Source organism: Muntiacus reevesi, chromosome 18, assembly GCF_963930625.1.
Source record: "Muntiacus reevesi chromosome 18, mMunRee1.1, whole genome shotgun sequence".
Taxonomy (NCBI): domain Eukaryota; kingdom Metazoa; phylum Chordata; class Mammalia; order Artiodactyla; family Cervidae; genus Muntiacus; species Muntiacus reevesi.
This window is the reverse complement of record NC_089266.1, coordinates 20,113,923-20,135,957: the sequence shown is the minus strand read 5'-3', so window position 1 is coordinate 20,135,957 and position 22,035 is coordinate 20,113,923. Positions and strand designations below refer to the sequence as shown.

General features: G+C 44.3%; 1 protein-coding gene across 3 annotated transcripts in view; it reads right to left on the bottom strand.

Moving 5' to 3' along the window:
• LOC136150042 (signal transducer and activator of transcription 5B) overlaps positions 1-22,035 on the bottom strand; it is a 75,057-nt gene that overhangs the window by 51,253 nt on the left and 1,769 nt on the right. The window contains exon 1 of one of the 3 annotated variants that reach the window (XM_065910790.1): positions 12,881-13,114. The exons of 1 other annotated variant lie outside the window; for it this stretch is intronic. The gene's annotated coding sequence lies outside the window, so the exon portion shown is untranslated. Of the gene's footprint in view, positions 1-12,644; positions 12,665-12,880; positions 13,115-22,035 lie in introns of those variants that run through there. One more of the 3 variants, XM_065910792.1, reaches the window with a different exon arrangement.

Below are 22,035 nucleotides of genomic sequence, written 5' to 3'. Positions count from 1 at the left end.
CTAGTTCATACTCATCAGTAACAATTATAACTCTGCTTCTATGTATTGCTTAGAAGGAAAAAAATTTGAAAGCAATCCTAAGGTTTTAAATTTAAAAATTTAAATATATAATTTTACTATACTTACTGAAATGTTAGCATGAAATTACACTATTTCAGTTCAAAGTATTCAGAACATTGCTTTTAAAAATTACATTCTATTTCATAATCTCTATAGAATGATATGTTTAAGAAGACTAAATCTAGTGATTCTTTAATGAAACTACCGGTGATTATCCACCATCTGTTCAAAGAATGTGAAATTCATTTTGAATCATATTAAAAACTATTCCAATGCACATTCTAAAGGAAGTCCATGTGAATTCTCATCTGATTTATTCTCTGAAAAAAAAATTTTAGTGATCCAAATAAACAATGTGGTATAATAATTAAAACAAACAAACAAAAAATTAAAACAACATGGTATGTTCAGAACCACATTATGGAACAGGATAGACAAGAAGCAGATCTGAACATATAGAGGATTTAGTAAACATTAAGATGGACTTTCCTATCAATGGGGAAAAGAGGAAGCTAATGGGAAGTGGTGGATTTTTCTGGATAACTAGCAAGCGATTTGGAACTGATTTAGGTAGAAACTGTTAACACTTGTGAAACACTTAGCTGAGTGCTGGGCATACAGTGAAAAATGATCAATAAATAATATCGTTACCTTGAGGAAAACTAATAAAGCTATAGTCCCACCTCACTTCTTACACAGAAATAGATTCTAGATGGACTGAGCAACTTAATGCAAAAAAAATTAGAACCAGGCTTCCCTAGTGGCTCAAGTGGGAAAGAATCAGCCTGCCAATGCAAGAGATACGGGTTCAATCACTGATTGGAGAAGATCCCACATGCCTCGGAGCAACTAAGCTTGTGTACCACAGTTATTGAGCCTCTGCTAAATCGAGTTACAACTACTGGAGCCCGTGTGCCCTAGAGTCCATGCTCCACAAGAGAGGCTGCCGCAATGAGAAACTCAAGCAGTGCAGCTGGAGAGGAGCCCCTGATCTCTACAACTAGGGAAAAGGCCCGGCAGCAATGAAGACCCAGCACAGCCAAAAATAAATACATTCATTTAAAAAATTAGAACAATAAAATATTCTAAAAGAAAATACAAATGAAAATTTTACCATCTTTGGGTAGGTATCGTTTTTCTAAGTATGTCATGATAGCCAGATCAGAGAAGAAAAGATTTATCAAGTTAGACTACAAGAAAATTTAACAAGTTTGTACTACAAAAAAAATAGTATACAAGGTTGAAAGCCAAAAAAAGAAAAAAACAGGGAGGAAATAATTTGTAATATGTAAGACAGAAATATCTCTGAGGAAAACTCAAGCACCTGTAACAGAAAAGACAGGCTAATTATATACAGAGGCAAATCACAAAGAGAAAACAAAATGGCCAGCAAACTTGTGAAGCACTGTCTGGCCTTGGTAGAAATCAAAGAAATACAAGCAAATATGAGAGACTAGCAAAGATGAAAAGGCTGCCAACACTTAGTAACCAGCAGATGTGGGAAAAAGGCCACCGCTTTCATGCACTAGTTAGTGGCGGGCAGGTCGACTGGGATAGTCTTTTTGGAGGGCAGTCTGGCACTATCTATGACTATCAAATGACTCAGCAACTCCACTTCCAGAACTTAACATTAAGGAGGTGGTCCAGTAAATGTGAAAAAAATCCACTCTGCCTAAGGAGCTGTACTACTGTATTGTTTATAAAAGTGAAAAACTAGAAACAGCTATCAATTATTAATGGATTAACTAAATTATGGTACAGTTATACAATGGAATACACACCTTAAAAACGTTTCAGTATATTGATATCTATTAGTTCCCTGGGGAAACAAGTCCCCTTTGAGCTCCCAGATAACAAGGTAAGTCTAGAGATTTGTTTTAACAATAAACTTGGGAGTATTTGTTATTTCTTCTCCATAGTCTCTCATCTCCATTACCTGTGTTAACTGAGAGCTGGCTGTTTACAGCTGAGTTGTAACCTGGGTCCACAAACCTCTTGAAACACATGCAAATTTTTGAGTGTGTGTATATTTTACTGGGAAGAGAGTCCATGGATTCATTAGTGCCTCAAAAGGCCCCCCAGTCCACCACTGGTTAAGAACCATTGGAGTACATAGCTTAATGGGTCAAGTTGTTGACTCACTGCCCTCAAAAGCATATGTGATTGTACAGTGCCTGAGCTCAGCAGTCAGTCAATATTTACTTAGTCTTCACGAAGTCTTACCTTGATTGGCAGCCCAATTATCATAAAATTTTGGAATAGATTTCTTTGCACACTTTGAAAGTATTTGAAAGTATTTGAAACACACACACACTCAAACACACGCACATACTCTCACACACAATCCCCCAAAGCTCTCTGGCAGCTAGGAGACAAAAAGTGAATTAGACAGTTTCAAACAAAATTATAATATTAACTTTTAAAAGAAGTAATTATTTTTCACAGTCATTTGAATCTTTTTTTTTTCTATTTATTTTTATTAGTTGGAGGCTAATTACTTTACAGTATTGTAGTGGTTTTTGCCATACATCATTTGAATCTTATATCCATTTGAGCTCCTTTAAAGAGATAACTTTAAGATTTAAGGACTTAGAAAAAGACTTATCTTTGTGAGGACAGCCAAGTTCTCAAAATCAAATAAGGACTAAAACACTATCAAGTAATTAGTTCTAAATGAAGAAAGCAATAAATCACTTCATATATTAATTTTAAAATGTTCAATAATTTACTGATGCCATATTATGAAATATAGAATACTAAATTTGAGGCCCCAATTTATATAATTTTTAAAGTATCTCATGGTTTGGTAAAAATGATTCCGATATTTAAGGGAAGAAAGATTATCTACTGGCCACAATAATATCATAGTGATAAAACAGATTACAGGGGAAATCAGCAACTATAAATGAACTGAAACCAAAGGAAAACACAATTTTGGATTAAATGAGATTGTCATATTTTCAGGAGGCAGAGGAGGTAAGAAGTGATAAGCAAAAAAGAATAATAAAATCAACAGGATTCATTTATGAAGGCATACTGGGCAATATATGCTTACAGTATTATTTTTAATATACAAAGATAATTATCTTCAAAACACTATCAGACTTCCCTGGTGGTCCAGTGATGAAGACATCACGCTTCCACTATAGGTGGTATAGGTTCGATCTCTGGTCAGGAACTACTAAGATTCCACATGCATTGGGGCCAAAAAGATAAAATAAAAACTTCTACTTAAAAAATAAAAATAAAGTAATAATAATTATTATCTTCATGAACTGGAATTAACTACTTATGGATTTAGGATTAAAAAACACCAAAAGGTACTATGTGGTTTCTTTTATGTTTTATTATTCCCAAAACTGACTTAAAATTCTGTTATTGGAAATTCCATTATAATAAATTACAAGGTACAATCTAAGTTAAGGTAGATTTTTACTGAGTTGAATTTTACATAAAATATGTAGGTGTTCTGCTGGGCTCAATAGTACATATTTTCTTTAAGACTGTAATTTTATTTGCTGCAAAGTGGTAAGACCTAGAGAGCTATGCTTCACAATTCTAAAACCTGTAATTTATTTTCATTTTTATTCCCTAAACGCCTTAAAATGTTAAATGTTTTTATACACTAGATTTTGTTACAAATAAACTATTTAATGCAAATTTAATTAAGGCAAAACACAAGTCTCCTGCAATGATATATACCCAAAAGAGTTTTTCATCAGAGGTTTCCTTTACCAGATATTCCCAAATGAATATCATAAAAAACACAGAGAAATCATTAAGCATGACTAATGAAATTACAAGAAAAAGAAATCTATACACCTAGCAACCTTTGCAGGTATCATCATGAATGAGAAAGCAGTACAAAAGCAAATACAGAAAATATACTGAAATAATGTTCAGCACTACTAGAAGTTAAATAAGACCATTTCCCCCCCAAAAGTTGAAAAAACAAACACACAACTTCAGTATGAAATGACTGGCAACCCAGTAGGGCATATACACAAGTAAAATAACATAATTTCCTTATTATATTTATAAACAGTACTATAATTCTCCATCAGCTTATATATAAAAGTATGAAGCACTCCATCAAATATAAGGAACAACTCCATCCTCAAGTTATATCAACTCTAAGAATATTAAATACAATAAAATGATTTTAATATCATTCATCAAAAAAAGATGTCCTATCATCAAGCCAAATATTTAACACAAACATCACAATCTACTTGTTTCTCTGCTCCTAAAAAGGAAACACTAACTGAAAACAAAAACAGGTTTCTCACTCTGAGATAAATCAAAATACAGAAGCCATTTTACAAGTAACTTTTGCCCCAACTTTATTGAGATATAACTGACATATAACATTGTGCAAACTTAAGATGTAGATGAAATGTTTTGATATAAGTATATATTGCAAAACGATTACCACAATAAGGTTAGTTAACACATTCATCAACTCACAGTTACAATTTTTGTTTGGTGAAAACTTTTAGATCTACTCTCTGAGCAACTTAAAACACAGTATAGTATTGTGTATATAGTAATATAGTCACCATGCTGTAATTTACATCCCCAGAACTTCTTCATCTTAATAACTGGAAATTTGTACCATTTAACCACCCTCATCCATTTCCCCACTGTGCTCGCCTGGCAACCACCAGTCTGCTGTTTCTAGGAGTTCAGTTTTTGTAGATTCCACAAGTAAGTGAGGTCAGACAGCATTTTCTTCTGTCTGACTTACTTCACTTAGCATATGCCCTCAAGGTTCATCCACACTGTCACAATGGATTTCCTTCTTTTTATGGCTAAACAATATTCCATTATTATAGAGCTCTCTCACATGTTCTTCACCAATTCATGAAAAATAACTTTCTTTTCTTGTTTACAAAAGTATTTCCTATTTATTGTTGTTGTTGTTTAGTCACTAAGTTCTGTCCAACTCCTTTGCAATCACAAGGACTTCAGCATGCCAGGCTTCTCTGTCCATGGGAGTTTCCAGGCAAGAAGACTGGAGTGGGTTGCCATTTCCTTCTCCAGGGTTCCTATTTATTATCACCTATTTACTGTAGAAAAATGGGAAGCTACTAGAAAGTGGACACATACACCCAGAATCCCACAACCCAGAAAAAATATTTTTTCAGTGCCTATTCTTATGCCTGCCTATATTCTTTTAGGAGTTATTTCCTAAAAGCCACTGTTTTTATTTGTGTCCTGTTGAAATTTACCAATATAACTAGAATATAATGTTCTATCCCAACTAGATTTCTTACACTTAAGGAATAAAACTTCAAAACCATAAATTTTGATGATATCACATTTCTGGGACAAAATTTAAAATACGTGATTAAGGTAATAAGTTATCTTATGGACCCATTCCTTTAAAATTATGTGTTTTACTCTGGTATTGCAAAATCAAAGGATCATGCTTCATTACCAACTCGGCATGTTCACTGCAGCCATGTCATTCAGGAAGCCAAACATTTTCTATTTTGTTTTGGTACCTTCAACAGTTAAGGAGGAAGGACAACCTCTATGACACATTACAACGTATTAGTATTTTTACTTGATGTTTAAACTCACTGAAGGATAAACTCATCTTTAAAATATGCTCACATTCAGGGTTTAACATATCATTACACAATTGAAACAATAACAATACAAGAACAAGGAACATTTGCTCTACATCCCTATGCATTGGACCTTCCCTATTTTCTGGACTAAGACTCTACAAAGTTCAATTCTGACCAGCACTCTCTCTGACTTTCTACCAGAAACATCACAAATTCTAAAAACACAACTCCACAGGCTGAAGTGACTGTTTCATTCTGTATCTACCAGAGACATCACAAATCCTAAAAACACAAATCCACAGGCTGAAGTGACTGTTTCATTCTGTAAAGAGCTATATATTTCTGTAGATACCTCGGTTGCTACTTTTTTCAAGCCTAAAAGAGGACCAAATGATTTTTAGAAACATGAAACAAAAGGAAAAATAGAATCAGCATTATTTTTGAGAGAATATTTTTGCCTAGTTTAAACCATGAATATATTGTAGAATGCTATATCATGAAGCTGATAAATCCTAATTTTTAGTACTCTAACAGATTAAGTACTCAACAGTTTCTTTCTTTTTTTCTGCTACAATGATATTTTAAATATAGTTTGCTACAATGATATTTTAAATTTCTCCCAGTTTGGGTTTTTTTAAATCCCATTCTTTATAAAAATATACTGATTTGCTATCAGTTATAGGCTCTGAATTTTAGACAACACAAAATAGTTTTTCACAAACTTTCTAATTGACTCTCACCTAAAGGCTGGAAACCCCCACTGAAGGCTCATCAGACATACATATATACTTTAAAAAAAAAAAAAAGTTTTAATTGTAGGATCTCACTGACACAAACATAAGGAAATTCTGAGTTATACATACTTCACATTAAGCTTTTTCCACTGACATTGTAACTTCTGTCAACATTCAAAGAAAATTCAACTCTGGTCAAAGGTGACAGTTTGACAACCCTGGAAGCTAACATCCTCTGTTTATTTGAACAAGTTCATACTGTCTGCTCAGGGAATTGAAGTTTTTCTCATCCCTGACTTGATCTCTCAAGTTCAAATCACTACACTTTAGGGTTGTGAATTCTGTCTCCAAGATCTAACTTTACAATCTACCTCTAAAAAAAGAGACGAGAGAATAATGTAAGCATCAGATATGAAAAGGAATACGTTCTGAGACTACTTTCTACGGGCCTTTGAACAACTAGAAACATATGCAATAAATTCAGCTGCCTTAAAAACTATCCCCTCAAATTAAAATTCTTAAGTCTTTCTATTTCAAAAAACACAATTGCTGGCTTTAAAACAAGAATAGGATCATAGATCCCTTCAAAATAAAGTTGCAAATAAAATGAGCTGGATACTTGCATTCTCAGTCAACAAACATGCATGTCTCAAACCACACTGACACAGAAGATCCTTTTGTTTGTAAACAGAAGCCAGAGAGACAGCTTATAGCTCTTCCCCTGTGATGTACATGGTAACGTCAGTAGAAAGGACAACAAAGGACAACATAGAGTTAAAATGAAGACTTTCTCTATTTTAACATAATTTCTATCAGGAATATATAAATTAGTTGTAAAACACCTACCATTGCCTTCATAAACTTAAAAAAATTCCAAATATACACTTAAAATTTTCAATTAAAAAAACAGAAAGTCCATTTTGAAACACAAAGAACCATAAACCTCTAAAGAAACCAAACGTCTCCCTGCAAAGTGACAGTTACCGGCTCTCCTCTGACGTGTGGTGGGTAACAACTGTTTCTGGATTCAGCTCGGCCTGTGTCTGGATCCAGCCCTGCCATTAGCAGCAGTGTGACCTTGGACACATTACTTAACTTTTCTGTGGCCATTTCTTCCTCTTTCATCTCCTCAGATCTCCTCGGGATAGAACCCACCTCTCTGAGGATCATGAGTTAAAACACACCAAGAGCTTATAACAACGTCTGCTTGGCATTCTGTAAGTCAATGGTGTTGGGTATTATTTTTTACTATCTTTCCACTTTTACGTTTGGGGCAAAATTTGAAGTACTTTAATTTTCTGATGACTTTTTGAAAGATAGCATAATAATCATTATACAAACAATTAGCATACCTTCTCAAATGAGCCCATGGTAAGTAGAGTTATAGCCCAGAGGGGTAAAGAGTTTTTGTTTTTTTTTAAAGAGTTTTTCTTTTTTTGTACAAATCTTGGACGTGGCTGTTACTGGTAACTTTGGCTTGATTTCCCATATGCAAAAGAAAATCCCCTACCAGGAAAAACAGGCAACATTAGAGAACACTTGGGTTTGTCCTGATCATCGCAGGGTAAAGCCAAAGTCAGTTTTACTAGCCTGATGGGCACTGAAAATATTAGTCACCAAATTAATCCCAACAAATAACAATAATTGATTGGCTCATTGATGTATTTCCCCTTGTCTTCCCCAACCTTTCTCTAAGTAGTCAGAAAGGAAAGTTTTCATATTTTCTGAGAATCTCATTATTGCTCTCAAACCATACTCTGTATCTTAGTAAAACTAAAAAATGAGTCAGCGTAAGCACCTCAAAAAACTAGTAGTGCACAGAATATGGTGATATTTCTCTTTATACTAGAAATAAATCTGGAAAGTAATTTTAAAGAGTTCATCAGAGTGCCAAAGGCAAAGGAAGAACAAATGGAGAATGAGTGTTGGATTCTGCAAGCTAGTTTCCAAAAAATTTTCAATCAATATATGTTTTTTTCATCTTAGTAGTACTATAATACATGAGAAATGGAAGTAATTATTATGAATAAACCCAATGAAGAAAATACCCAGTATGTGACAAACTCATACTTCTTTATTGACTATGGAGGGGGCGGAAATGGGAGATCAAGACAATCATCAACCTTATTTGCAAATTGCATTATGCATAATCATGCCCCATGCTAATACAGTCTGCCTTCAGTGATGTGATCTAAAAGAAAATTTACAAGACAGAAACTGTCCCTAAACTGCAAACATGTTTGAATGCCAATTTAATCAGGAGTCTATTAAGTCATTACATTTCTTATAATAAAGTTAGCTGAAGGCGAGGAAAAGCCCACTTGCTTCAACTACCGAAACAAACTATATGTACTTCTCTCAAGGATATTCTTCTCCGCAACGCTCCATATGACTCAGAGTCCAACATTTATATTAACAGTGACCTACCACGTTAATGATTATCCAGGAGGGTCAAGGAAGAGTTTTATGACTGAGGGTGATTCCTCCAAAGTTCTACCATCACCACACTAAATTTCTCCTTGTTCTTATTTAACTCCTCCATGACATCCTACACGACTTCTAGGTGAGGTCAGACAAGCTGGTATAGTCACTGCTAGATAGATGCAGTTCCGTATCATATAAACCTATGGCAACCCCCCCTTGAAAGCTCCGACAGTCAAAGCTACACATAACATGTTTTCACTCTATCTTAGTGCTGTGCGTTTTCTAGGTACCTGGCAGGAAAGCAGAAAGGGGCAGCCCCATTTTTCTGTTAATTGCACCTTTGTTGTGGTAGTTGTTGTTAAGACTTCTTCCAAGGCAGCTAAACCTTGAAGGGAGCTGGGAAGATTGGGGATATTTTGTCTTTCCAACCGGGTACTCAGTAGAGCTGTCATGAGGCAGTACGATGGGTCAAAGACAAACCACATGACATCTGATGCTCATCTCTGTACGTATAAAATAAAAATGTGACACTACCAAAAGGTTACCATGTGGACCTAATTTTGAAAATACAAACAGGAAGCACCCCCACCCCAATATTACCATTAAAAAAAAAAGGAAACCAAACCTCAAAGATACCTTCCAAGGAAGTCATGGGTGTGACCAAAACTAACAAAAGTAATAAAACGTCATCCAAAACCCTAAAACCACCAAAAGTGAGGGTCTCGTTCAACTAAAAGTCAAACACCTGTAAATTACTCCTTTCTTTGATTAGAAAAATAGCCTAGATTTAGATATGTAAAATGCTCTCCAAATGGGCTTAGGTTTTTTTAATAGTGAAGGATCATCACTCATCAGAAAACATCCAATGTAAACAGGCTATTTAATTAAAATAAGGACATGACAATTAAGGAAAGCAAAGTAAAAACATTTTTAATCGCTGTTGTTACAATTTAAATGTACAAAAAAACTGATCAGTGGAAACCAGGTTGTTAAATCTGCCTTTCCTATTCCCAGAAATAAGCACAAAACTGTTGTTTCCAACATTGCAGGGGAAAAAATACTTCCGATTTTAGAACGCTTCTATTAACAAAGCGCAGATTAAAAGAAAAATCTTTTCCTTTAAATACCACACAAAATCAGGGACAGTGATACTTTAGAACAAATTTTTAAACATTTTTATTAAGAAGTATCAAAGTATTTTGATATTTTATTATGCAGTAAAAGGATATTTTTTTGAAGGGTTCAGTAACCTAGAACTGTCAGATAACTTTTTCAAAGAATAAGTTTCAAAAAAACTAATAAAAAACAGGAGGTTTTCTGCTTCTTTTTGTAGGAATAATGTACACTACACTATTTGTACACATAGAATACACAATAATGTACATTAGAGTGTAGGTAATCTACATGCTAATAGAAAGGGAAAAATATGTGTCCCTGGTGGTCAGAACATCCAGACATCTATGAAAATTCGTGAGATACACACGTTTGTAGGGCACTAGAAGAGTTAAGCTTCCTTGGCTTCTACCTTCAACCTGCAATTTAATCTTGAGCTTATTATTTACCTATTTACAACATCATCCTTTCCTAACAGACTATCTGTATCAATTACCTATACAAAAATAAGTCAAATGAACTACCACAAGCACACTGATTAATATAAACCTAACCTAACACAAATCACAAATAATTTGAATATGATATGAAATAATTTTAATATAATGACATAACTTGAAACAATTTGACATTAAGTACCCAAAGAGCAACAAACAAATGATACCTTTTACTAGTCCTGATGTGGGTTTTGCATATGTAAATAAAATTGTTTAAAAAAACATCAATCGAGAGCAAGAAAATGAAGATGAAATGAGAAGTTGGGCCACAATAGGAAGTGCTGACCAAAATATTCATGTTGTAACACTCCAAACAATGATAGCACTTTCTCCCCCTCCCATCATGTATATCACGAAGTACCCAATTAGGAAACATAGCCACCTTAAATTTCTTAACACAATTCATATTAACAGCCTGTGGGCAAACATGTGCATCCTGACTAGTAAGAAGAGGGGATAATTTATTTAGTTGGGTGTACAGCAAAGATTTTGTGCAGTTTAGCTCCCAATTGTGCAATAACCAAACTGCTGGTGATAGAAATCAACTTTTTTTTTTAATGTTTTGCTTTTTCAAAAAAAGATCACTCCATTCTCTCCCTGTGTCTCAACCAGGTGCTTGAATTTTCCATCTTCCAAAGGCTACAGAAAACAAGCAATCTACTAGATAACACCAACCTAACCAAAAGTGTGGTGCTGTTTTGGTTAAACCCACAGACATCACAAACTGTCACATAATACACTTTCTTAAAATCAGCAGCCCCCTTCTCCCCCTTACACTATCAATTATAACAATTGTGATCTTCGAAGAGATGGAAACTGGTACCAACACAAACAAGAACCCTGAAGCCTTGAAATAAAGTCAAGCAACAGAATTCCACCAAGTAACACTATCAAAACTGATCTCGTGTTCACAGTGTTAGGGAATGACATTTTAAAAACGACAGGCACGCTAAATAAAACACATAGTCAATGAACACCAACAATGTGATCAACAATGTGATCAATATAATGTAAACAAATAATCAGAAAAACGTTGAGAAAAGAGGCAGAGTTTTATTATCTTTGCTGAATGATAACAAAATTATTTGAGATAATATACTCAACAGCTGAAAGCTTATTATGGCCCAGGCAGCTATCCAACCACTTTGGAAATCTAAGATACAAGCGGACGATAAACACCATTTGAAGACTGAAACAGGGACCTAAGCTCAGTTTAATAATTAGGTGATACACTGGCCCTTTCAAGGGGTATTCCCCGAGGGCATTCCAGAGACAATTTATGAAACTGTATTTAGGGAAAGATCTACTACTTCTCTATGCTTCGGGAAGAGCACTGATCTGAGAGTCTTCAGACCGACATTTCAGTTCCTGAAGTTCTAAACAGCTATGGGAACGGAGCAGGCCGATCCTTCCACGTACCTGGCCTCAGTTTCCTCATCTGTTCAATAAAGAAGGCAGCATTACCGCGGGGGTCCTTTCCAGCTCTAACAGTCTACGACCCACTTTTAGCACTATTTATTTGATACGATGGTATCAAATACAATGACAGGATCAGAGGGGACAAGAAAAACAAAAATGATGCGGCATGGCTCTTTAAGAAAGAGAGGGTTGCTATCTCTTTTTGCCCCTAAATTTCCTGTGGTTCGCATTAATCCCCTCTTCCTAAAACTGGAGCTTGTTTTCCAGTCTTCGCCTTTTCCATCATTGCTGGCTACGAGTGTTTGCAAACGCCTCTTGCTCCATACAACTTCTTTTCCTCTTTGATCCGCCTGACCATCTTTGCCAGATTCCTTTAGCCTCAGACCAGCTGGGGAGACACAACGGACTACCCTTCCGACGCTGCGTATCAGCCCCCAACATCAGGAGCACTTTTTAAAAAACTCTTTAATCCTGGCTAGGAAACCAGAACGCCCCGCGTCCCACCGCCACACGCACCAGCCTGGGCTTGGCGGGTCCTGATGGGGGATTCTGCAACCCCCCCCCCCCCCCGGCCCCCCGAGCCTGAACAAAACGCTCGTATTTGTTGTCTGGACTCCTTATAAGGCGCTGTTCCTTGAAGCTTGGCTAAATCCCCACCGCCCCCCGCCGCGCTCATCCCACCCCCCAGGAGTCGCTGACACCTCTCTTTCAAGAGAGAAACGCGAGGAGCCGGCGGAGGGTAACTGCACCTCGAAGGCGTGAGCTGCCAACCGCAGCCCACCCAGACACCCGCGCACGCACGGTCTCTGCCCGCTACCCACCCCGGCCCGCCGCAGCCTCCGCACGACGCCCCTCGCGCGGCCCTCCAGCCTTCTCTCCGCGTGGCTCCCCTCACCCAGTGCGCGGTCCCCGCGGCCGCCCTCCCGGCCCGGGGAGCGATGGCGGCGGCGAGGCCCTGCCGGGTGTCTGGGCGGCCGGGGCGCGGGGCCCCGCCCGAGCAAGCTCCCCGGCCTCCCTCCGCGGGCCCCAACCCTCAGACCGGCCCCACAGCTCCTACCTCGCTCGGCCCCTCGGGCGCCAGCGGCTGCCTCCTACCCGCTCTCTGGCTCTCCCGCCCGCTCGCCTGCTCGCTCGCTCGCTCCCTCCCTCGGCCGGGCCGCCGTGCGTCGTCGCCAGCGCTCGGTCCCGCCCGGGGTGACGGCTCCGGCCAACGACTCTCCTCGCGCCGGGGCCCACGGGGGCGCGCGCGCCACTCGCGCGCGGAGTCCCGACCGCGCGCGTCGCCCGCAGCTCCGAGCGCGCCCCGCGCCGGCGCGCGCCGCTTCCTGGTTCCGCCCGGCGCGCGCTCGCGAGCCCCGTGGTCCCTCGCCCCACCTCCGAGGCCGCCCTGGAGGGACCCGGAACCCCCTCAGCGCGTCCTGGGCGAGTGCGGGGGCGCCAGTGCCGCTGGCAGCCCCTCTTCGCTGTGCTGGAGCCGCTTTGCAGCTCGACTCCCGGGCGGGTCCGCGGGCCGCGAGCACATGCTGCTTTGTTTGGGTAGGGTCCGCTGCCCCCTGTTGTGGTCGTGTTGATTGGCCCACCCTCTGCGGCCCGCCCACCTTCCTTCGCCCGGGCTGGGGCCCGCGTTCTGGGTCCTGTCCCTCGCAGGCCGAGGTCAGAAGTCCACTGCTGCCCCATCAATAATTATCCCGGGTTTGCTCCCTGGAGGGCGTTTCAGCCTGGGCTCCTGCCGCTTACCACACGGAGGACAGGCAAGAGGAAAGCCTGAAGGGACACAGCAGGAGTTTACGCCGACCCTCCATCCACTGTTCCAGAGTGAATCTATGGGGGCCAGAGGTGTCTGAGATATTTCCCTCTCTGGGGAATCCCACCAGTGAAACTACAGGAGGGACTCTCTATCCAGAGAGAGAAGAATAGATAGCATCAGCTGTGTAGGATCCGGAAGAAAGGGTCTCTGAGAGCCTTTTCCATGTAATGGGGAGGGGGTGCAGTATCCGAGAAGGCAGCCTGAGTCACCCACTCTCCTCTGGCTACATCTCTGGAGCTGGCCGACGGTTTCCCTGGCAACCCTCCAAGGGCCAGCACCAAAGCAAGGCATGTCAGATCTCCAGAAACCCAGCTGCAGCAGCAGAAAGAAGGAGAAGGACCCCCTCCCCCCCAAAAGCACAGAGCATGTCCCTTCCCTACAGTCTGAAAATCTTCCTGTCCAGAGATGACCATGATCTGCAAGTCCCCACGTCCTCCCATAATCCTCCCTTGGCAGCTCTTCCCAGCAGCCTTGCCTTCACCTCCTGAATAACACCAGCCACAAAGATCTTTGTCTGCAGCTGATCACCAGCTCTTTCTCCGCCACCCAGGCTACCGCTTTTCTCCCACATTCTGGGCCAACACCTGGCACAGTGCTTCTCACGGAGTAGGTACTGAGAGCTTGGAGGCCAGAGCTGGAGGCCAGGCTGGAGCAGGAAGCTGGACGGAAGTGCCAGCCCCGAGCTCTCTGGCAACCCCTCTGACAGTAACTCTCCATGAGGTTTCCACACTTAGGCACACCATATCACTTTCTTGTAAGCTTTCATATACCAGTCCCTCTGCCTGGAATGCCCTCCTGCCACTTGACATCTGCCTTTTGATGACACTTGCTCTAGGCAGTATGCACCTCACCCTCCCCGTTTCCAACCACACATTCATGCTCATATTATGGCATCTCTCATGCTGAAGGACAATCTCTTGTTTACATGCCTTTCTACCCTCAATGACACACAAAATCCCATTCACCTTTAAATGCTCCTATGCTGTCCCAGCCCAGAGCAGACACTCAGTAAATATTTGAGGAACAAACCCTACCCTCTAGGAATAGAAATGGAAACCAGGATGACTGCATAGTAATTAAAAGCACAGAATCACAAAATTAAAAGCACAGCACAGGTAAAGGTTCTGCCTGCCAATGCAGGAGACGCAGGTTCAAACCCTGGTCCAGGAAGATCCCACATGCCTCGGAGCAACTAACTTGGTGCGCCACAACTATTGAGCCTGGGAACTGCAACTACTGAAGCCTGAAAGCTCTAGAGCCTGCGCTCCGCAACAAGAGAAGCCACCACAATGAGAAGTCCGAGCATTGCAACTAGAGAGTAGCCCCCACTCTCCGCAACTACAGAAAAGCCCGTGCAGCAATGAAGATCCAGCACAGCCAAAAATAAATAAATAAAATTATTTTAAAAAATAAAAACAGAATCTAGAACCAGATTCACTATCAGCTCCTTGAATTGTGTGACCTGGAGCAAGTTTTCTGTCTTGATTTCCTCATTGTAATATAATAATAGGACCTACCTCAAAGCATTGTGGGGAGAATTTAGTGAGTGAGTACACGTAAAGTGCTTCGAATGCTATAAAACACTATGGGGCTGTTAACCATTATTGTTGTTCTTAAGATTTACACTCCTCTTCCTACGACTGGTCAGGTCTAGGACTCAATGCAGTTGCCTTGGCTGTTGTTCACCAGCGAGGAAGGTGTTGGTCTGAATGCTGGAGGGCGGGGCAGGTATGTCTCTTGACTCTTGCATCTCATAGCACATCTCGGACTGACCACTAGGCACCAAGCTAGATCTGGCCGGCTGTGGGTACAGACACAAAGGACGGAATGTTCTGGTTACTACCTTTGCAAAACAAGAATGTTGTCCACCTGAGAGAGGAAGGAATGTTCACTACCTACCTCTCCCTCCTTTCACTGCAGACGAGGTAAGACCCTACCTGGGTCTCCTGGTTCTCACAAGGCCTCAGGGACATAGACCCCTAAGTTGAGGGGACACCAGACTGAGACGTGACCCATAGGGAGTCACAGAAACAAAGACACTGAATGGGAAGCCAGGATCCAGAAAGACCTTACAGAGAGTTCACATAGGAAGCTGCCTGAGACATAGCTGCAGGTGTAGAGGTGTTCACTGGTCAAGAGCATTGGGGGTCTCTCTTAGCCCACCCTGGCCTGACCAAGGAGAGGGAGAGACTTGAGAGAGAGCCTGAAAGTCTGGTGGGCAGCCCTGCTCAGGCATCCTGCCTGCTGTCCACCAGGGACTGACCCCAGTCTCCTCCCCTCACCTGCTTGCACCAGCATGTAGCTTCCACAGAGAATAGCCCCCACGCTTCCCATCCCCGCTCAGCCCTGCCCAACCACAGGGAGATCATGAGGGTATTTTCTGGAAATGTAGTTGAAACCACAACCACGATCCCCTCTAGCCAGAGACCCACGCTCATACAGTCATGTGGCTTCTCTCTCCAGAACTCTCTGTACCTTGGGAGTCATACTGGTCCTGACCACACAGCAGCCACAAAAGGACACCTGCGGGAACTTTCCTTCTTCCATAGCGGGGTGCTTCCTCCCTTGTAAGTCAGTACAGGTCCTTGGAGCCTTGGACATTCACCAAAGACCCCTGCATCTCCAAGGCCTCAGAATGGAGGTCTGTCACAGCCAGTGGTTCATGGTGGGCAGGGGTGGGGGTTGGGGCTCTGTTGGTACCAGGGCTTGCTTCTGCCAGAGCGCAGACAACGAAAAGAGCCGAGTCTTACTTACAGTTCGATCTGTTTGCAAATCCCAGCTCTGTCAATTTCACAAATGTGTGACCTTAGTCAAAGTACTTCACTTCTCTGAGGCCCTCAGTTTCCCTCAGGTGTGACTCACAGGAGGTGTAAGTTCTGTTTGTAAATGTATAGACATGTTCTGGAAGTACACACAAGACTGTAAAACTGTAGTTGTCCCTGCGGAAGGGACCCAAGGGACAGGAAAGGAGAGAGACTAACTTTTCACTGTGTGTGTGTGAGCACGTGCAGGCACACGCACACACACACAGTCAGTCCTGTCCGACTCTTTGCGGCCCGGTGGACTGTAGCCCACCAGGCTCTTCTGTCCATGGGATGTTCCAGGCAAGAATACTGGAGCGGGTTGCCATTTCCTACTGGAAAGGCTCTTCCTGATCCAGGGACTGAATCTGCGCCTCTTGTGTCTCCTGCATTGACAGGTGGATTCTTGACCACTGCACCACCCGGGAAGCCCTAACTTTTCACCATTTCTCCTTTTAAGCCTTCTGAGTTTTTGTATCGTGTCCTGTGCTACCTATTAAAATATGGGGAACGTGCACATTTTTTTGTTACTAAAAGGAAAAAGTAGAGAGATAGAGTTTGTGCGAGCATCCTGCCTAGCTTGATACATGAGTATTGTCTCCCCACCCCCACCCCCACCCCCAACCACAGCTCAACCCCAGTCAGCCTGTGGGGCCAAGAGGGAACTGGCAGGGGAGGCAGAAGTCAGTATGTGGGATGTGGGCGATGGATGTGTGGGTCCATGCAGACTTTGCCTCCTGGAGATTCTTACACGCTCCCTGTCTTGCTCCTGTTTGCCTCTCCTGTCTGGGCTCCCTTCTAGCCAGAGTTAAAGGGATGGCTCTCTAGAAAGCCCTAGGGGGCCCCCACCTCCTCCTGGGACAGGGTCATCATGCCTTTTCCATACAGAGTCCTGGGGCAGTGCTATCATCCAGAGAGGGTGAGGCTGACACAGAAGAAGGTGCAGAGGGCCATTCCAGCCAGGTAATTCGCTGGCTTGGCAGGTGGGTTAAGAACTCGAAAGACAGCCCATCACTGGGCAAAGATAGGGCTACTGCTGCCGTGAGGGGGAAAGCAGATCAGTAAGACCAGAGCAGGCAGAAGCCAAGGCAGTAGAGGAGAGAGCCTTCGAGATGCTGTGAATCAAGAACCTCCTCGGGTCATAACAAAAAGGACAGGCAAAGTGGTGGGGAGGTGGCGGAGAAGGAGATGCACAGCCCTTTCTCAGGTACTGCCCTGAGGGCTTGAGGTCCATACTGGGCTGGCTGAGACACAAAAGATTTCTTGTTGGGCTAGGAGGAGAAACCAGCTCAGCGAGAAGAGGGGACTGGTAATCAGTGGGCTTAATAAATGGGAAGCGGGGGACTACACTAGAGAAAGGGATCAGAGCTTGAGGAAGCCCTATGCTGTGACAGGGACCTTTATTCATCCAGCACATATTTCTGAAACACCGGCTTCTCTGGTGGCTCAGACAGTATAGAATCTGCCTGCAATGCAAGAGACTGGGATTCAGTCCCTGGGTTGGGAAGATCCCCTGGAGAGGGAATGGCTACCCATTCCAGTATTCTTGCCTGGAGAATCCCATGGACAGAGGAGCCTGGCGGGCTATAGTCCACGGGGCCGCGAAGAGTTGGACACGACTGAGCAACTCACACTCTTTCACAGATTACAAGTCAAGCAGTGAGACACAGCCCTTTAGGCAACTAGTTCGGACCTTAAGAAGAGGCTTCCGGAGACTTCCCTGGTGGTCCAGTGGCTAAGACTCTGTGCTCCCAATGCAAGGGGCCCAGGTTCAATCCCAGGTCAGGGAACTAGATGCCACATGCCACAACTAAGAGTCTGCATGCCTCAGCTTAAGATCCTGCATGCTGCAACTAAGACCCCACATAGCCAAATACATAAATATTAAGAAAGAAAGCAGAGGTTTGCAATACAGGATTGAGGGGCTCAAGGGTGCTGAGGAGAAAATACCTGGCTCTACTGGCTAAAGTCCCTGAGCACCTACTATGTGCTCGGCTCTGTGAGTGAGTCTTCACAGCAATTCTGGCAGGTAAGCCTTGCTGTCCTCCTTTTACGAAAGAGGTCACTCAGCTCAGAGAGGCAGACTTATGTGCCTGGGGGTCACACAGCAGGGCCAAGTTTGCTTTACAAAGAAGGAAAGTGGTTTCAGGTCACCCGGTTGCTAAGTTGGCAAAGTTGGGATTTGGAAGCAGATCTAACTCAGCTCTTTTTTTTTTGCTGCCCACGTTCTGGCAGAATCAAGCCCTGGCACTGACAGACACCCCCCTCCCCACTCCGAATCACTGACTATGAAAACTTCCATTCTGCAGTCTCTGCCTTCCTGTCGGGTGTCGAAGGTCCAAAGTCTTTGTGTTTTCCCCTCTGCCACACGGACTGTATGCAAGATGAAGAGGACGTCCCCAAGCAGGAAAGGTAGAAATGACATTCCAGGTAGATGCATTGGAGTTGAGAGGTCAGTGCCCTGGGGGAACTGCATGGCTGAAGCCTGGAGCGAAGGGGACGCTGGTGCTTGGGGTCCATCCTAGCAGCAAATGAAGGCCAGGCCAGTGAGGAGAGGCGGAGCACTGGACCACCCTTCATTTTAACTTTATACTCACCCTGGCGCCTGGCGCTGGGGAGCCGATTTTGGAGGCTGGGAGTAGGCAGGGAAGACATTGGTGGGTTGGTGTCAGCCATAAGCCAAGAACAATGGAAAACAGAGCTGGAGAACAAGGAACCTCCTCAGGTCATAACAAAAAGGACAGGCAAAGCGGTGGGGAGGTGGTGGAGAAGGAGATGCACAGCCCTCTCTCGTGTACTGCGCTGAGGGCTTGAGGTCCATACTGGGCTGGCTGAGACACAAAAGATTTCTTGTTGGGCTAGAAGGAGGAGAAACTAGCTCAGCAGGAAGAAGGGACTGGTAATCAGTGGGCTTAAGAATGGGGAGCCAGACCTGACCCGGGGCTGCTCAGGACAGTCACCAGGCCCATCGGCTGCCCATCTCGGTGCCCGTGGCCCACCCCTCCTCTCACCCGCTGGCCTCCCAGGCCTATCCCTGCTGCGAGGAGGGTGGGCTCCTCTCTGCCCTAGGACACATGTGCTCAGCCCAGACCTTGAGCCCCCCTGCTCTCCCTGCCCTGTCAGCCTCCCTCCCGTATCAGGTGGACGGGGCAGCTGGGCAAAGGAAGGCTGATTTCCCCCTCCCACCCACCGAGTCACCCTCCCCTCACCCCATTCCCAGAAACAGAGGACAGTCGCTATGCCTGAGGCTGGAAGGCCTCGTGTTCCCTCGGTGACTTCACTGTAAGCTGACTTCCCTGAAGAGTGGTAGAGGACAGGGGGCAGAGGCAGGAAGCGCGGACCCAGCAGTTCCTTTCCTTCCCCCAAACTGACACCGAATTTCTCACAGCGCATGTGCCCCCTCCTTAGGTACCACTCTGTCTTCAGGGACAGGCATGGGCAGCATTTTCACAACGGGGTACCAGAGTGTGGAAATTCTGGGAGAGGAAGAGACACTGGTCTCAGGGGTGCAGTGTATGCTGAGCATGGACCTGTGGCTCCCCCTCTTCCCGGAGCTTTAAAGGTAGGGGCTGGAGTGGAGGTGGACAGCCCCCCGCAGAGGCACAGTGGGGGTGAAATGGGATGCTTAAGATCCCATGGACTTGGGCTTCTGCTGCGCCTGCTATGCTGGGGCACGGAGATACTTCCTGGAAGGCCTCCAGCTTTCCTGGGAAGGCTCTTTACCCCCCACCTCCCCTCTGGCTCCTGCACAACAGGAACTCTCCTTGAAGAAGAGACCTGGAGCAGAAGAGACAAAGGCATCTCTGTACCATCTCCCCCTGTCCCCGGGGACGGTTAGGTCAAGGCGACCTTAAGGTAGGGGGCATCAGCAGGGCCCTTGTCACGGCTAACCTGGTCTCCAAGGGCCAGAAAGAGGACTTGGGATCACTGTTCCCTTCCGGTGTAACTCGAACCCACGTCCGCCTAAGGATGGGGAGCCAGACCTGACCCAGGGCTGCTCAGGACACCCACACAGGGCACGGACCAGCACAGGGATGGCCATGCCACGCTTGGTGTCAAAACAACCATGGGCTGGTGGGACTTCCCTGGGGGTCCTGTGGTTAGGACTCTGCGCTTCCAATGCAGGGGGCACAAATCCGATCATGGGTCGGGGAACTAAGATCCCTCATACTGCATGGCCAAAACAAAACAAACCAACCATGGGCTAGAGTGAAGACTACGGCGTGTGCTCAGGGGAGGGAAAGTTTTAAAAGGTTGTATAGGGACATTGCCCACAGAGCCGAGCAACTTGGATCCCAGTGCCAGCTATGCACTCACTGGCCAGACTGCCATGGACGGGACTCTTTCCTGGACTAATCACAGGGGAGGGTTCTGGCTCTGCCTACCTTCAAGGTTGTCACAAAGATCAATTGAGTTGAAGAGTTCAACCAGGTTTGCACATGAGTGTGCCATGGTTCAGTTCAGGATACATGCAGAGCGTGTGAACTACTGGCTCGGCTAGGGATTATTCTGATTTCTTTCAAACTATGGCCAGTCTTCTTTTGGGGGATGTGTTCCTGTGAGAATTTTTGTTTAAATCCTTCGTTTAAATCATTCCCCATGTAATGCTGTGACCTAGAGTTGGCGATGAGGGGCAATTAGGGGCAGCAGCCTGGGATCCCAGCTCATCCAAACACTAGGCAGGCTTTGATCTTTCCAAACCCTACCCCCTACGCCTCAGTTTTCTCCTCTGTCGTCTGGGCCCCTAAAACCACCAGCCTGCTTTGCTTTGTGGTGGGAAATAGCAGAGACCAAACCAGCGGACTGAAAGCAGAAAGAAACCCCAAATTTGACATTTCCGGGTAGTTGCATTATCCAGAGCGACCACAGTCACCTCTGCCCCCAACCCAACTCTGACACCCTTACAGTCTTCCACTCTTCTTCGGTTGGCCTTTGCCCATCCTGGGAAAGCGCCAAAGCTCCTCCCCTCCCACTGCATCTCAGAAGGAGAACAGAGGCACAGAGAAAGAGAGAGCAACACAGACGGAGTCCTAGAGAGAATGAATCAAGAGGAGGAGAATCCCAAAGCAAGAGGATGAAAACATGCAACAGAGGACACCCAGATGCAGGGCCTCACAGAGAGAGGCCAAATAGGGAAAGATCCAGAGGTGGGGGGAAACAGCTGTTGTCATTGGACACAAGGGGAGGAGGGAGACACATGGGGGCTCTGAAGGCACTGGGGCACACACTTTGAGGCCAGTTCCTTCCATTTTGTTCATGGGCACCCCAATGCTAGCTTCTTAGGACCCAGGAGGGCCCATCCCCTAGTCAAGCCCAGTCCAACCCAGCCAGATGTTTGGTGGGTGGGGCTGCCAGCTGGAATAGCAGGCTCCCACAGGCCTTGGGGAGGAAGCTGGAGAGGCGGCTGCCTGGAAGTGGGCTGGCAGGACCCCCACTCTGAAGCCACTCTGCCATCCCACCCTCTCCAGATGCCCAGTTGCTGGTGTCTGGCAAGGGTGGTTCTCTGCCTTCTAGATGTGGCTCAGAAGACTTGGAAGCCCAAGGAATCTGCTCCCACTGACTGACCTGCTCAGAGTAAGAGGCTAGAGGGCACAGATGCCACCT